The sequence below is a fragment of the Dermochelys coriacea genome, chromosome 3, assembly GCF_009764565.3.
Source record: "Dermochelys coriacea isolate rDerCor1 chromosome 3, rDerCor1.pri.v4, whole genome shotgun sequence".
Classification (NCBI taxonomy): domain Eukaryota; kingdom Metazoa; phylum Chordata; order Testudines; family Dermochelyidae; genus Dermochelys; species Dermochelys coriacea.
Genome location: NC_050070.1, coordinates 103,990,637 through 104,007,719, shown reverse-complemented (window position 1 = coordinate 104,007,719; position 17,083 = coordinate 103,990,637). Strand labels below are relative to the sequence as shown.

The window sequence follows — 17,083 nt, the reverse complement described above, 5'->3', positions numbered from 1 at the left end:
ACTCTCTTCCATCTCCCTGTCAGCACAGCTCAGGCAGGGCTTCTGTTGCTGAGTTACTCCTAAAACCTTCCCTAAAGGCAAGATCCCTGGTGCAAAAAGTGGTCTTGCGGAGGACTTGTGCTATATTGTTTTGTCAGTGGCCTCCTTGGTAGTTTCTTGGGGTAACAATGTGCTTACTGCACTTGTGCGCAGGCTCTCATTCTGCCTTTCCCATGCATAGATTCCTTTCCCATAGAGGACCATCCCCAGTGTCTGGGGACAGATGCAGTGATGCTGCCTTGGCAGCTGACCCACATTTTGTGTCCCCTGGCCAGAATCCACGACGATTTTTGTCTCTTTCACCCAAGAAAGTAAGAGGGGACAATTTGGCCCATGGAACTGGGAAATCCTGGCTAGTCTGTAAGCGCCCCAAAGACAGACATGGGGTTTATAGTGGATGATTATCTGAGTGAGTTAACAATGTGATGCTGTTACAGGGGGGAAAAAAAAAGACAAATGTTGTAGGTGTTGTAGAAATAGGAGCATGACATGTAATAGTTCAGGTCATTATTCCACTCTACTCTGCATTGTCTAGGCCTCAACTGACAGCACTGTGTTCAATTTTGGGCATCGTCTTTTAACGCAGAGAAACTGAAGAGTGTTCAGAGGAGAACAACAAATATGCTGAAAACTTGGGTAAATAATACCTGCAGCCTGAGAAAAGATTAGAAGAATATATATGGACAAAAGAAGGCTGAATAGGCATTACTGTCTGTATGAATATTTAAGGGAATACAATAAAAAGGGGAATTGTTCTCATTAGTCAAAGTGGAAAGAACTAATGAGCTTAAATTGCTGCAAGGATGTTAAGGTTAAATCTTACGTAAACTTTTATGATCGTCATTGCCAGGATCTTTGAATAAGCTGCAAGAAAGGTTGCTGGAGATATTCAAGGCGAGACTTGAAAAACCCATTGATCATGGATAGTTTCGGAAGAACGAAATCAATTCCACTGTGGTTCAAGAAAATGGATAGGTGAACTAAGTGACCCATGAGAAGACGGTCTCTTCAAATCTATGTCACCAATCATACTGTTTGTTTAACTTTTATCCTTTCTCTCAGTTTGGACAATAAAACTAGACTGTTCAGTTTCATGTTTGTTTCAAGTATGTTTCTCCCTCTGTTTCTCCTGTATTGTTGTTTCTTGGATATAGAAGACTGGAGAGAAATGTTTTAATTATAACAAAACAGCTGTTTGTTTTTGCAATGTTTTCATTGACTTTTAAGAACAATAATGCAAACATGTCTCTCGCCACTTAAAAATGTCTGTTTGTCTTTTTCTTTATATGGCCTTCATAACCATAATATTTAAATTTTGAACCTCTTTGTAATTAACAGAATTTCTTGTGCTTGGATTTCCTAACTAATGTATTGGTTCAAAACATGGGGGAAAACAGGCTTTAAAACAAAACCAAGATGCTGATGTGGGCGAAGAATAACATTTTTTCTATGAAAAAGCCTAGCTCTGTAACAATGATTTAGTGAATTTGTGTGGGAAAAAATTGAGTTAGCTGAGTACTGTACCTTGGAATTACTGTCCTGTTTTAAATGCCAATCAATATTTTCTGTTTGCTACCTTTTGTTTGCTTGTCTGATACCTGCCAGTATCTCAGGCTTGGCTTCCATCCACTCTCCTATCCTTCCATATTAGCGTCACCAATCTTGGAATTAATACTTTGTAAGCAAGTAGACAAATACAGTGGGGCAAAGAGTACATGTCGCCATAGCCAAATGCTAACGTAAATCAGCCAAGTGTTAATATGTAGCCTTATCTGATGACTTCAAAGGTGTCTGAAATGTTACACAATGTAATACACCGTGCACCAACTTATTCCAGTCCTTGTGTTTGTACTCACAGCAGGGAGAGAGGAAAAAAAAGCTTTTCCATTCACCATTTTTTTTTCTGCAGTGGTCAGATACAAATCTCAGTCCTTGTATACAAGGTCTGGGATACTCTAGCACAGCCAGCAGGGCTAAGCACCTTATATCTGCGCTAGGAATTATTATGGGAAAGTTCCATGGCCTGTGTTATACAGGAGGCCAGACTAGATGATCACAGTGGTCCCTTCTGGCCTTGGAATCCATGAATGTGTAACATAGACCCCAACTTCTCCTGGTGCCAGTAGGTGCAGAGCACCCACCAATTTTTCCTCGTGGGAAAGGATCAAAGTGGGGACCTCTGGAGCTTAGTGCATGTGCAACAACAGGCTGTTAGCTAAGGCTGTAGAGCAGACTCATTTTACTTCTCTCTAAGTGGTCTCGGTGCCACTAGATGGGACAGCATATGCTTCAGAGGAAGGAGGACACCTTAGTAATGTCCAGTGTTGTACATAAAGGGGGAAATCCTTTGACATCTGCAGTCAGCATACACGAGAATCAGCGATGCTGAGAAAATGTTATGAGTGCTAATAGAGATTTCTCAGCTCTGCTGTAATATAAATAATAATAATTGCAGTTAGAATTAAAAAAACAAGACAAAAAAGCTATAGTTTTCTAACTTTTTTTTTCTATAGGGAAAGTCTGAAAATATCTTTCTTCAGTGATGGATTTTTCTCACCTGATATTTCTTTTTAGTTGTAGAGTTGCGTATTATGGTGGCACTCCTGGCTGGCACTGATATGTTTTTAATCAAGGAGGAAATTTTAAACAGTCCCTCTCTTCTCCCTTTCCCTCAGTCCCTGTAAAAATTACATGGAGCTTAGAAACCAATATAATAAAAAGGACAGGAGGACATTTGAGGCCAAGCTAAGCAATGTCCCTTTAGTCTAATACTAAAAGATGGTTGAATTCTTTTAAAAATCAGAGTGCACAGTATTGTTACTGGATTCACTAGTATCCTCCCTTTCATCCTCTCCCACAAAACAACATAGGGTTGTGTTTTTTTCCCTGGAGGTAGGAACTAGGAATAATTTCTTTAAATTATAGTATTTGTACACAGGCCAAATTCTGTTCTTACTTATGCCAGCATAAATAAATTGATGTTTTTCCATATTGTTGCTACTGGTGTAACTGAGACCACTACTTGACCCAAAGTGAACACAGAAAGTAACAATGTGACCCATTGAATTAGAAGCCATAACTATTACTTTTCTGTAATGGCTTTCTTTAATTTGTCACATAAAATGCATATCCTAGCACCTTGCACAATGGGGTCCAGATCTTGATTGGAGAATCACTGAATAATAATAAATAAATAATAAGTATGTATAAATAGAGGGAATTTGTGACATTCAGGATCCAGACACTCCAAGGGGGGAACAGAAGGTTCAAACCTCCCAAAATAAGCAATTAACCCAACTGATTGCATACTATGTTATTTGACTGCAAGAATATATCAAAGCTGCTAATGCACTTAATAGTCTTTAAGAGATATGTATACTGGTTATTGTTATGAAGATATATATGTGTATATGCAGAAAATTGTAACTGTGGTGTGACTTCAGCATCATGTCACAATAGGGCAGCGGTGAATCAATAAGGTAGGAAAGGGGCTACCTCTCCAATCAGAGGAGTCTGACTTCAAGCACCTAGCCATTGTCCAGGAAAAAAAATGAGGAATCATCAAAGCAAATGGGTACAGCTTGAAAGTGAAAAGAAAAGCTCTAGTCTTCAGAAACTGAGAAAGAAGAGAGTTTTTCCCACTTTGAATGTCAATGGAGACTGAAAAAAAAATGCAAATCTATTTAAAATGGAAGGATCTTAAACTGAAGACCATCCAGATCTTGGGGGACAGAGGCGGAAGGCTGTCTGTGAACACTGGATCCCTCCTATAGCCAAGGAGTACACCTGGTGAACTGTTTTAAGGCAATGGGTAACACTTATTAGAAACGGGATTTTATCTACTATGAAAGTGTAAAGCCTGAGGATGTGTTTTTATATTTATTTTCTGTATAACTTGTGTGTTTGCAGTCCCTTACTGTTTCGTCTTTGTGGCACCTTAGAGACTAACAAATTTATTAGAGCATAGCGCTACGATATAACCGCATTTGCTCCAACCCCTCAGACAGAGACAAACACCTACAAGATCTCTATCATGCATTCCTATAACTACAATACCCAACTGCTGAAGTGAAGAAACAGATTGACAGAGCCAGAAGAGTACTCAGAAGTCACCTACTACAGGATAGGCCCAACAAAGAAAATAACAGAACGCCACTAGCCATCACCTTCAGCCCCCAACTAAAACCTCTCCAACGCATCATCAAGGATCTACAACCTATCCTGAAGGACGACCCATCACTCTCACAGAACTTGGGAATCAGACCAGTCCTTGCTTACAGACAGCCCCCCAACCTGAAGCAAATACTCACCAGCAACCACACACCACACAACAGAACCACTAACCCAGGAACCTATCCTTGCAACAAAGCCCGTTGGCAACTCTGTCCACATATCTATTCGGGGGACACCATCATAGGGCCTAATCACATCAGCCACACTATCAGAGGCTCGTTTACCTGCGCATCTACCAATGTGATATATGCCATCATGTGCCAGCAATGCCCCTCTGCCATGTACATTGGCCAAACTGGACAGTCTCTACGTAAAAGAATGAATGGACACAAATCAGACGTCAAGAATTATAACATTCAGAAACCAGTTGGAGAACACTTCAATCTCTCTGGTCACTCGATTAAAGACCTGAGAGTGGCTATCCTTCAACAAAAAAACAGACTCCAACGAGAGACTGCTGAATTGGAATTAATTTGCAAACTGGATACAATTAACTTAGGCTTGAATAGAGACTGGGAATGGATGAGTCATTACACAAAGTAAAACTATTTCCCCATGTTATTTCTCCCCCCCACCCCACCGTTCCTCAGATATTCTTGTTAACTGCTGGAAATAGCCTACCTTGCTTGTCACCATGAAAGGTTTTCCTCCTTCCCCCCCCCCCCCCCCGCTGCTGGTGATGGCTTATCTTAAGTGATCACTCTCTTTACAGTGTGTATGATAAAACCCATTGTTTCATGTTCTCTGTGTGTGTATATAAATCTCCCCACTGTATTTTCCACCAAATGCATCCAATGAAGTGAGCTGTAGCTCACAAAAGCTTATGCTCTAATAAATTTGTTAGTCTCTAAGGTGCCACAAGTACTCCTTTTCTTTTTGCGAAAAGTTAGAGGCAGCATGGGAGAAGGCATGAAGGTGCTTGTTTGAAAATGTAACAAATGTGTGATGGAGGCTGGCATCACTGACTGATTGGAGATGGCAGTTGACTTTCAATAGTGAATAAGAGATGATATGTAGGGTGTGGATAGACCATGAAAGTGAAGACAAGTAGCTTATGTTTGATGTGATAGAGAGAGAGCCGCTGGAGGGATACAATAAGAGGGGTGACATGGCTAAAGCAATGGGCTAGGAAAATGATCTTTTCAACAGCATTCTGAATGGATACAAGCAGGGCAAGATTGCATTTGTCATGGCCAGAGAGAAGGATATTGCAGTAATCAAGATGTGAGATTATGAGAGCCTGAATGAGAGTTTTAGCTCTGTGGATGGATAGGAAAAGTCGTATCTTAGAGAGACTACTAGACTGCAAAGCATAATACTGTTGTGGCATGTGTTATCCTTTAACAGCACTGGATAACATGTTTCAGAGTAGTAGTTGTGTTAGTCTGTATCTTCAAAAAGAACAGGAGTATTTGTGGCACTTTAGAGACTAACACATTTATTTGAGCATAAGCTTTTGTGGGCTACAGCCCACTTCATTGGATGCATAGAATGGAACATACAGTAAGAAGATACACACACACAGAGAGAACATGAAAAGGTGGAATAAGAGGCTAATTATTTAAGATGCACTATTATCAGCAATTAAAGCACATATCTTTATGAATGAACTTGCCATATTCTAGCGCCATCATACCACCGTACAAATATCAATAGAAGGTAGAAATTTGAGCAGCTGCCAGGTCTCCACCAGCAGATCTGCTAACATCCAGCATTAAATCCTAGTCACTGACCATTGTCATAAGTCCAGAAAGACACCTTGACTAGCTATTTCCAGCTTGTGAGCCTCATGTATTGTCCGGCCTTGCGTAGCAAACACTGAGGCAGGACATTGTAGTTAGAGCAGGTGTCTTAAGGATCTTTCCTTCCTATACCCGGAAGTGTATCAGCTGCAGACATTACATAGACTAAGCATTTTGTGCACCTGGAAATATTAAAACTTGAGCTCAGTTTAAAAGATTAAAATAGAATCGGGGTTATACATGTGTGTGGATATGTGCTAATGACACTAAAACCCCACAGCAAATAAAAATAACTTTTCAGATATTCTTATCTTGGCAGCCGTCAAACTCATTAGATTCTTTTGACATCATTCCTTTATTTATCCTGTTATCCATCTTTTATTCATTGTGATTCATCTTGGTTGATTTTTTTTGGATGTTTCTGAGCATTGAGCTGCCATCCAACAGCTAGGTGCCCTGGAGAGTGTTAAGGTTTCAGAATGACTCTAGGTGGCATTTCTTTGTTTTCATCAATATATTCATATTCAATTACTCAGAAAATTGAACTTTTTTTTAATAGTGTTAAAAACCAAAAACCCATACAAAATAATGGACAGAATATCTTTGGGAATAGAAGAGGGTACACAAAATACAGCACATGAGACAAGTGCAGCTTGAGGAGAAGTTCTAAAATGTAGCCTGCAGATGCCCTCAACTTCAACATGAAGGCAGCAGCTTGTGGGAAGCGTGGTTCCATGGAAACCAGTGGAGTTGCAGTCACTTCAACGCTGAATTGGCCCCTCTGTGTGCCAACTCACAGTATGACTTTGTGTCTGGGACCAGACCAGCTGCTGGCCTGATCCCTGACTAACTGCACTTTTAGGGGGCCAATGCACCCAGCTGCACTGCCTTAGAACTCTGAGTGCCCCACCCCCTGATTGTCTGCTGGTTTAGCAGCCCTGCTTATAACCTTGACCCCCACACCAGATCAGGGGCTGCTCAATGAGTTCCTCACCGGCAGCTGTGCTTGCTCTTGCTCCTGGTTGTTCCAGACCTCTTTCTTTCCCTGCTCCCTTCTGGCTTTGGCTTTGACTCCTGGCTCTGCCTCTGGCTTACAACTCTGGTTTACTAACATCTGGCTCTGGCGTTTGGCTTCTACCCCTGTGGTAATGACTTGGTTTGTTTCCTGCCAACTCTGGACCCAACTCTAATCGATAGACTGAACTTTCACCTTCGCCACTTGGCCTGACTGCCTACAGCCCAGTCAGCACTACATTGTGATCATAGTGACCATTCCTCTATGTCAAAATCCCACATCACACTATAGTCAGTGGGGAAAGGCAGATACAGAAATTATTTAAGATGTGCTATTATCAGCAATTAAAGCATATATCTTTATGAATGAACTTGCCATGTTCTAGTGCCATCATACCACCATACAAATATCAATAGAAGGTAGAAATTTGAGCAGCTGCCAGGTCTCCACCAGCAGAGCTGCTAACATCCAGCATTTTCCACCGAATGCATCCGATGAACTGAGCTGTAGCTCACGAAAGCTTATGCTCAAATAAATTTGTTAGTCTCTAAGGTGCCACAAGTACTCCTTTTCTTTTTTTCATTAAATCCTAGTCACTGACCATTGTCATAAGTCCAGAAAGACACATTGACTAGCTATTTCCAGCTTGTGAGCCTCATGTATTGTTCGGTCTTGCGTAGCAAACACTGGTATGTGAGGCAGAACATTGTAGTTAGAGCAGGTGTCAAGTTTTAATATTTCCAGGTGCGCAAAATGCTTGGTCCATGTAATGTCTGCAGCTGATACACTTCTGGGTATAGGAATGAAGGAACCTTAAGACACCTGCTCTAACAATCTATCTGCCCGCTCAGACTGCCCTATTCAAACAGGCCGGCTCTGGCTGATATGCCATTCATCCTGCTCTGTTTAGTGTCCCTGAGACATGTGGCAAGTTATTAATGTGGCTTTCAGTTGGGCAAAGTTTGACTACTAAATAGACTGAGGGCCACAGTAATCCTTACAAATGCTATCCTTTTCCTTGTACCATCCCTGTCACCTGTGCCATCTGACACCACTCCACGTAATACAAAGAAACCGCTAAGTTTTAGAGTTGGAGTCTGGGGTGTTATTCTTCAACCATTATTCTTGTTTTTTAGGGCTGGTTGAAAAATGGGAATTATTTTCCCCACAAAAATTTCAAATGGAATGAAAACACTCTAATTACAACCATTCAAAATGAAAACTTGATTTTGATTCAAACTGAAATGAAAAATGTCATTTTCAGTTGACTCAGAATAAAATTGTAATTAAAAAAGGAGACTTTTGAACAATTTTTTAAAATTCTAGAATCAATTTCTGTTTAAAAATAATACTCTGACAAAAATTGTTGATCAGCTACTGTTTGTTTTTTCTGTGTCTACAAACCATGTTACTCCATAATGTATGGCTTTATTCAGGTTGTGTATATATTCCATAGAAATTATGGTATATAATGCCAAACAAATTAGAAATTATTACATAATGGGTTAATGAAGACTATGGTATGCTCTTAGAATGGTTGGTACTACTTGAGCTAGTGCAGTCTACTGAATTGAATGAGACTTTACATGTTAACATAATGGATGTTTCTTCTGTAAAACCTCTATGAAAAGTCATTTACATATATCTAAACCACTTTTCTAACATGAATAGCTCAATCATCTGTTTTCATTTTTTGTTTTACATACTAGAAGCCCTTAATCCAAGTTATGAGTTATCTCTCAAGACTTCATTTAAAACACAGAACAGAATGCTAAACTCTGCCTTCACTGATGCCCACACAACCCCACTGGAGTCAATGGTGCAGTTGGAAGACCTGAAAAACAAGTCAGAAAAAGGTCAACATGCCATCTTTATTTTTCTTCTGTTGTTGTAAAACAACCAACCACCCAGCTAATCTGATTTAAATTAAATTTTATAAAACATATGCTCCTGGGCAGAAATGTTGTAAATCCAATTTCAGCCTAAAGCACATTTTTATGGCTGAAATATAATAAACCACTTGGAACAAGGATTCTACTGACATCACCTTACTTAGCATAGTAGCACAGAAAGCTTTGCTGCAATAAAGCTGCAGAGTATTGTTTGAATTCAGCTGCCAGAACCAGTGGGGCCCATTTTCATTTAGTTTGACTTCTCATCACAGGAGGCCTGAATTACAAGGAGTGAAATAGAGAAAAGAAATCATAATATAAAAATTATTCAAATGGTAAAAGAGAGAGTAAAAGCAGGGCTGGCCTTACCATGAGGCGAACTGAGGGGCCACCTCAGGAGCCAGACTCGGGGGGAGGTGCCACTAGGTACCAGAGTTTCAAAGTTTTGGCCCAAGCAAGGAGGAATGGGGGCGTCATTTGAGCTTCCTGCCTCAAGTGCCAAAATGTTGCGGGCTGGCCCTGAGTAAAAGTCCCCAAGCTAAAATACAGTTATGATGTGATCTCTGCTATATTGAATGTTGGTGCAGGGGGCGGGGGGAGGAATCATACACCTGCTCAGTGGTTTTCTGTTCATCAATAGTTAAAAGCCAAGGTTATCTAGGATGCACAGGACTTTATTAAAGGCTCAGTTTAGCAGATGTCTGCTAGCTTACGGAGAAGCCCACTTTGCAAAATAGGACAATCTGTTTAGTGGTTACACAACATAAGTGTTGCATGAAAATGCAGAAATGTTCAAGGGAGGACAATAGCCAGAAACAAGGGAAAAAAACCGGAGCAGAGGCTGGGCATTATCTGATGGTTATGCAAAGTGCACATTAAAGGACTAACCATGGGTACTCAGGATTGAATTGAAATGATTACATAAATGTTTGCTCATACAAATGCTTCTGTGTCCTTTCTGTAGCTTGCCAGGTTATCAGATGACCTAATTCCTGCTTGCATCAAATCCAAGGAGCAGTTTACATTTCACATAATAGAAATATGCTGTCCATTGACATTGCAAGCTCTTTGTTTTGCCTACCTGATAGGATTTGGGGGGAGGCAGGGAAAGATGTAACGCTGCAGTGATGTTCAAGTAATAAAGTAATACCCTATGCTTGCTATTCCCAAAATTAAAAGTGGGGCATCTGGCACAGCTTCAAGTATCAACAGCAGCGGGTTGAACATAAAAGCCTCATTGCTGCATTTGAAGTGTGGCAAATCTCTGTTTTGGCCTCATCACAACACCATAGTCAGGATGAATAATCCTTGCTGCATCCAAAAGGAGTGGAGCTTCGTTTGAGCTTTGCTGTATGCCTATTGAAAATGAAAGCAAGGTGTTGCTGTGATACTTTCTTGGGGCTCCCAGAATGGTACACCATGGTTACCCTTCACCCTCAGCAAGAGAGAGCTTTGCTGGAACTTAAACTGTGTGTCAGCACCCTGCCATACCCAATCTTATCATCTCTCATGATTTTGTCATGAGTCTCATGATAACGATTGGTTTCTTTAAAGCCCCAGCTCCTGGAATCAAGTGGATGGGTGATGATTTCAGCCATCATTCTTAAAGAAAAAATAAGTTTCTAGCCCTCAGGGATGTGGAGAAAGCGTCAAAATGTGACCCCAGTGTACCCTAAAGGCTCAAAAAGCAGAAGACAAATAAAAAGAACACCAAATATATATATTTTAAATCTCATGATTTTTGGTAAGGCTGACTCATGATTTTTGAACATTTGGGATTGGCAATACTGTATACCAATCTGTCCGACCCACCAGCAAACTCTTGAGACTCTGCTTGTCTTCACTTTGCTTTGCAGGTAGCATTCAGTGAACCCCTAGAAGAGCATTCTTCTGCAGTATTCAGCATGCCCACAGAAATTCCCAAGTCTGCTGTCTCCAAAGAGACAGAATACACACCAGCCTGCTGGCTCAGCTATGGATCCACACCTTCCTTTAGTATAACAGCACTGGTCTGGATTTATAATAAAACAAGAACAATGATTTAAGTGATACTAAGCAGAGAGAAAAGAAACTAAAAATGGTTACAAATAAGAAAACAAAAAAACATTTTCTAGTATCTAAAATGTAACAGATTTCAGTACCGGTCTCAGGCAATTTCTCACCTACCATCAGCTCTCGGCATCTTCAACACACATGGTTGGGGGCCCACTTGTCACAGATGCCAAGAGTGCTGGCCCCTTATGTCTCTTAAGTGATGGATGCCAAAATGGCTTTTTGCTTCTCTTTATAGTTCCCAAAACTCATTGTTTTGTCCTCAGAATCAGAATGACCCCCCTGGGGTTCAGACTCTAGTCACACTGTTTGTTTTTCAACAAGCTGGGGCCACCTTTGTGCTGATTTGATCACTCTGTTTTCCTTAGATGCAAATGTACATTTGTTGTCTTTTATTTGTAATCAAGCCGTGCTGTTTCCTCCTTTGCTTGTTAGCTTGATCATTCTGTTTGCCACATCTGCAGATGTATTAACTATTGCCTCTGGCTTACAAAGCTTGACCTCAAAAGACTGGCCACTATATGTTCCTTTATACAGGACAAACCTGTTTATCAGCTCTACTTGGACTGCTTGGTCTAAATATTTTTGCAATGTATTTCCAGCAGAACTATGTAACTCTTTACGTGCTAACTGTACTTACATCACACAAGAATATTAATGACCAGAGTGTCACAATTTTTCATAAAAACAGTGAGGAGTCCGGTGGCACCTTAAAGACTAACAGATTTATTAGGGCATAAGCTTTTGTTGGTAAAAAACCCACTTCTTCAGATGATACCTTACTTTTATAGTACAATAGTATTGTATACAATCAGTTGATTCAATTGCTTATTCTTTGGGGTTCAGACCTCCTGTTCTCCTCCTGGGGTGTCTGGACCCTGATTGTCATAGTTACTGAATAAGGGGGGTTCAAACCAGTAAAACTTCAAGGCTGTTGGTGGATGGATAGTTTAAAAACAGACACCTTTTAATAAGCCCATTCTTCTTTAACTGGTAGAATTGTATACTTAAAGGGCCCAGGATAAGCAGTGCTCTCCTCAAGCCAGCCTTGTAAAATGCTACTCACATACTCACTTGGGTGAGTGATTATTTTTTCATGGGCAAGAAAAAACATTACTATCCTTTGTATGATAATTTCTATAATGTGGATGAATAGAGGTTATGGTTGGACTTTTAAATGTTTTTGATGATTTACATAGCTAGCTTATGCCACTCCCTTGTACTTTAAAGGAAGAAGAATTGAGGGCTTGCACTAGCATGATGAAAATAGCTGTGTGGACATTACTTTGACATTGCAGCTTGGGCTCTCAAGCCTGGAGGTGGGCTTGAGAGCCAGAGCTCTACCCTGTACTGTAACATCTACACAACTATCTTTAGCATGAGCCCCACTAGCATAAGTGTGTAGAACTGGGCTGGGAGACTCACTCCCAGATGCAGTGTAGACACACTCCATCTAAACAAGGGATATAAGTTCTTCTGCTAGCATAGCTATATCACCTCCACAATAACGTTAGCTACACTAAAAGAAAAGGAGTACTTGTGGCACCTTAGAGACTAACAAATTTATTAGAGCATAAGCTTTCGTGAGCTACAGCTCACTTCATCAGATGCATTTGGTGGAAAAAACAGTTAGAGACTAACAAATTTATTAGAGCATAAGCTTTCGTGAGCTACACTGATTGAAATACTCTTCTGTTGGTTAATTTTGTCTACACTGGGTATTTTACTGGCATAACTATATTGATTGGGGGATGATTTTTTTTCCACACTCCTAGTTGACATAGCTATTACAACCAAACTTTGTAGTGTAGACCTGGCCTAAGCAGTTGGGGCATAAGACAGGGTCAAAAGGAGGCAATCTCTTCTACTAGATTATACTACTGCATCCGATGAAGTGAGTTGTAGCTCACAAAAGCTTATGCTCAAATAAATGTGTTAGTCTCTAAGGTGCCACAAGTACTCCTTTTCTTTTTGCGAATATAGACTAACACGGCTGCTACTCTGAAACCTGTCTTCTACTAGATGTATCTTTTGCTATCTTACCTCCTTGAAATGACATCTTTTGTCTCAGTTAAGCAGAACCCAGCTCAGTGACATTAAACACCCTCCTGGTTTCAAAAGGGGTTAAATTTTCCAGAACTGACTCCAGGCTTGTTCCCTTAACATTTTGCAAGAAAAACAATACCCGTTGAATGCCCTTTATCCAGAACCAATGGAGATGAGATTACAAAATCAGCATATTGCCAAGCAATAGAACCAACTGACTAACACATGACATGTAGGTGTCGGCCATGTAGATGTTTGTAGTAGCCTCTTTGTAAACAACTTCTCTCATTTCTTTCACTCCAAATGGCTATGAAGTACAATTGATGATGGGGAGATAAAAGTTAAATAACGTAAGAGAAGTGGAAAAGCTCTGTCTGAGCAAAGGTCTTCTATAGGTACCTATACTGTTTCAATGCTGTTAAAGGAAGCTAGATTTATTAGTGCACAGTGAATAAAATCCAAATAGTTCACTAGTGGAAGGGCTAGTTTGTTCTGTTTTTTCCTGATCATTGATCCAGAAAAAAAAACCACTCATGTGATGGGAACTTTAACAATGCTTGGGTGACAATTTAAAATTTACTCCAATCAGTAAAATTTCTTTGGTCCTCAACATTAGTTCTGATGGTTCCTCTGAGAATTTTTGCTACTGAGAGTAGCAACAAGCAATAAACAAAATGTTCAGGCTGCTACAGTTTCATTCAAGCGACTCTATCTCTTGCACTTTGTCTGGCTCTCCAAAATTTAACCTTCAATATGCAATTGTTCCACCTGGGATAGAAAGAGAAATTGAGATATTTTTATAGAACAGTATATATTTTTTTTACAAATTTATTTGAAATTGCATTGGACTTTTCCTGAAGATATTATTGCCAGTGATAAGTGAAACTCAGTACATTTAGAGTTTGGGTTGAATTCATACAAGCACCCAAAAGTTTGGAATCTTATCCTGAGCTTATTCAAACTACGCACTGCTCCCGAATGTGTAAAATTAGGCTGCAAATCATGACAAGAAGCTTTCTCATGACATTTCTGATTCTCCCTAGTTATGATCAGTCTGGAAAAAAAATTGAACATTTTGAATGCTATAAAAGGTTCTTTTTATTTTATTTTCAACATATTACTTTATTAAAATGTCCGTAAGATGTGTTGGCTTCATTGCTCCTTCAAGTATGTACTAAACAAATCAGTAAAGCATTTCACAGCAGTGTCTGAAGCCTTAATTTTGCAAAATTTTGCACTTTGCATAGTAGTGAGCACAAGGTGTTTGAAGTTAAGCATTTATACATGAAAGATTTAAGCATTAGGCATAAATCCTCCATGATGACCAGAAATTCTTTCAAGCCTTCTCTTTTACTGTCTCGATCATAGGATAAAAAGAGGACAGGGTATAGATGGAGACTGAGTCTCTGAGGAGGCTTAAGTGAGCAGGCAAACAAGGCATTTAGCTACATAAAGGCCTTCTTTGGCCTTACTTCTCCAAGTAGGCAGAGTAGTGGCAATGCTCATAAAGGAACTGATCCAAAGTCAACTGAAGTTGGTGGAAAGACTCCCATTGGTTGGGTTTTGTGGATTTTGGAATAGTCCCTCCTCCAGGATTGGGTACCCCTGCATTCCCTGTCTTGCTCAGCACTTTTTAGCTTGTGTTTAAAGGTACCACTCAGCACCTTAACTGTGCAGAACCAATCCCCAACCCTGTTCCCTCTGTTCCCCTAAAAAAACCAATCCAGGGTCACACTTGTATTAGTTTTATTACATTCCACTGAATGCATCCGATGAAGTGAGCTGTAGCTCATGAAAGCTTATGCTCAAATAAATTTGTAAGTCTCTAAGGTGCCACAAGTCCTCCTTTTCTTTTTGCGAATACAGACTAACACGGCTGCTTCTCTGAAACCTTTTATTACAATGCTGCTGTTAGGTCAGACAGAAAAGTGAAGGAGCTTATTTATACACCACATTCATACCCCCATGTACCCACACACTTACACAGGTGGAGAGTTACCAGAGACAACATGGGAAGCCAAGAAACCAAAGCATGGTAGATCCGGTGTGTCCGCCTGCAGTCACAGATCTGGGCTGGTGAGCAGGTCAAAGAGCAGAAGCTTGCGTGTGTGGCTGCTTCCTTTTATTTTGGAACTGGGCGCTCCTGTCACATACACTGAGTTTTTCTTCTGTGTCCGTCACCGAGAAGCATTCCTAGTCCCTGTTCCTTTCATGCATCTTTTCTTTACAGCACTCCGTGATTGCCGTCTCAGGGCAGATTACATCAGACACACCTGTCTCCGGGCTCTTTTCTCCTTGCAGTTCCTCTCCGCCCAGTCCCCCATACACTCCCTCGTTCGCACCCCCTTATCTTCCACACACCCACACTCCCTTGTTCACACTCTCTCTGATTGCGTGATGGGATATTACAAAGCTTGGCAGTTCATACAAGTGGCAACTTGAAAAGGTTACAGAGTTTGCAAAGGTTACAAAACTTAAAAGGCTATCAGAGTAGCAGCCGTGTTAGTCTGTATTCGCAAAAAGAAAAGGAGTACTTGTGGCACCTTAGAGACTAACAAATTTATTAGAGCATAAGCTTTCGTGAGCTACAGCTCCGATGAAGTGAGCTGTAGCTCACGAAAGCTTATGCTCTAATAAATTTGTTAGTCTCTAAGGTGCCACAAGTACTCCTTTTCTTTTTAAAAGGCTATGCTAACAGTAACTAAAGTTACAAAGTCTGCAACAAGGTTGCGGAACTTAATGATACAGGTTACAGATCTTACAATCACATTTGAGCAGAGGCTTTACGTAACAAACCCGTTAATGTCTGAAAGCATCTTAAGTTCCTTCTGTGATATTGGAAAAATCCTTCAATTGAAACTATTGATTCATAAAGCTTGCTATGCTTTAAAGAAGCCATCAAATAATCTCCTGCTATGCTAAAAAGACAGTGACTTTATGAAAAATTTTGTGCCTTGCATAATAAATTTGTTAGTCTCTAAGGTGCCACAAGTACTCCTTTTCTTTTTATGAAAAATGTTCACTTAAAAGGCCTTTAATTCCATTACAAAGTGCTAAAATGTGCATATAGGTATTTTTGTAGCATAATAGGAATATATAAGCATGTTCTAGTGCTGTACTAGGATAGACTCATAGACTTTAAGGTCAGAAGGGACCATTATGATCATCTAGTCTGACCTCCTGCACAACGCAGGCCACAGAATCTCACCCACCAACTCCTGTAACAAACCCTTAACCTATATCTGAGCTATTGAAGTCCTCAAATCATGGTTTAAAGATTTCAAGACTTTTTGAGATCATGCCATTGTTGAATGGCTTCTTACAGCCACACAGAGTTTAAAGAATTCACAGAGTTCCTGAGGTTTGGTGAGCAGTGTCGGGAAGTGGGGTGGGGATTCCTAATTTTAAAAAATCTTGTTTTTTTAAAAATTTGAATCTAGAAAAATTTCAAACAACTTTATAGATGGTCAAAAGTTGGCTAGAAAATTTTTATTTTTTCCATTTAAAAAAATCATAATTTATTAATTCAAACATGGGCTGGTGGTCTGCATGTAAGTCTGAATCAGGGCCATATTTCAGGTTCAATGACACTGAAAACACCCAAAGCCACTTCTGTGAGATTTCAGCACCAAATGTCATATTTTGAATAGCAAAAGTGTTGTCAGCTCATCTGTTTCATGGGATTTCTACCATCTTGGGTGAGAATTTGGAAAGTAACCCCTTCTACTTCTCAAACTGGAAAGTAATCCCTTCTACTTCTGGATTTGATACAGAACCAAACCTTGTAATGGCAGGTTTGGGGACAAGTATTTGAGTCTGAATTTCCTCTCCAGAAATTAAAAGAGCTTGAGATGCCAGGTTCTAGTTTTCACCTATCTCTGCACAGGGGATTTGGTAGGTTTATATTCTGCAAGTTATTTTGTCAGTATCAATTGTATAGTTACTCTGAAATATCACATTGTGGTAGGTTTATCACAGTTTGAGATTCAATATACAGATACATTTGAAATGTTATTGCTTATTTCTGTTACTTTCATTTGTGATATAAATGTGATTTAATTAAA

The 17,083-nt window shown here is 39.9% G+C and overlaps 1 long non-coding RNA gene across 2 annotated transcripts in view; it reads left to right on the top strand.

Annotated features, from left to right (window-relative positions):
• Positions 1-1,892, top strand: part of LOC122459358 — a 75,839-nt gene extending 73,947 nt beyond the window's left edge. For both annotated transcript variants that reach the window (XR_006279985.1, XR_006279986.1), the window contains exon 3: positions 890-1,892. This is a non-coding gene — a long non-coding RNA (uncharacterized LOC122459358). The remainder of the gene's footprint in view (positions 1-889) is intronic.
• The last annotated feature ends 15,191 nt before the right edge of the window (positions 1,893-17,083 follow it).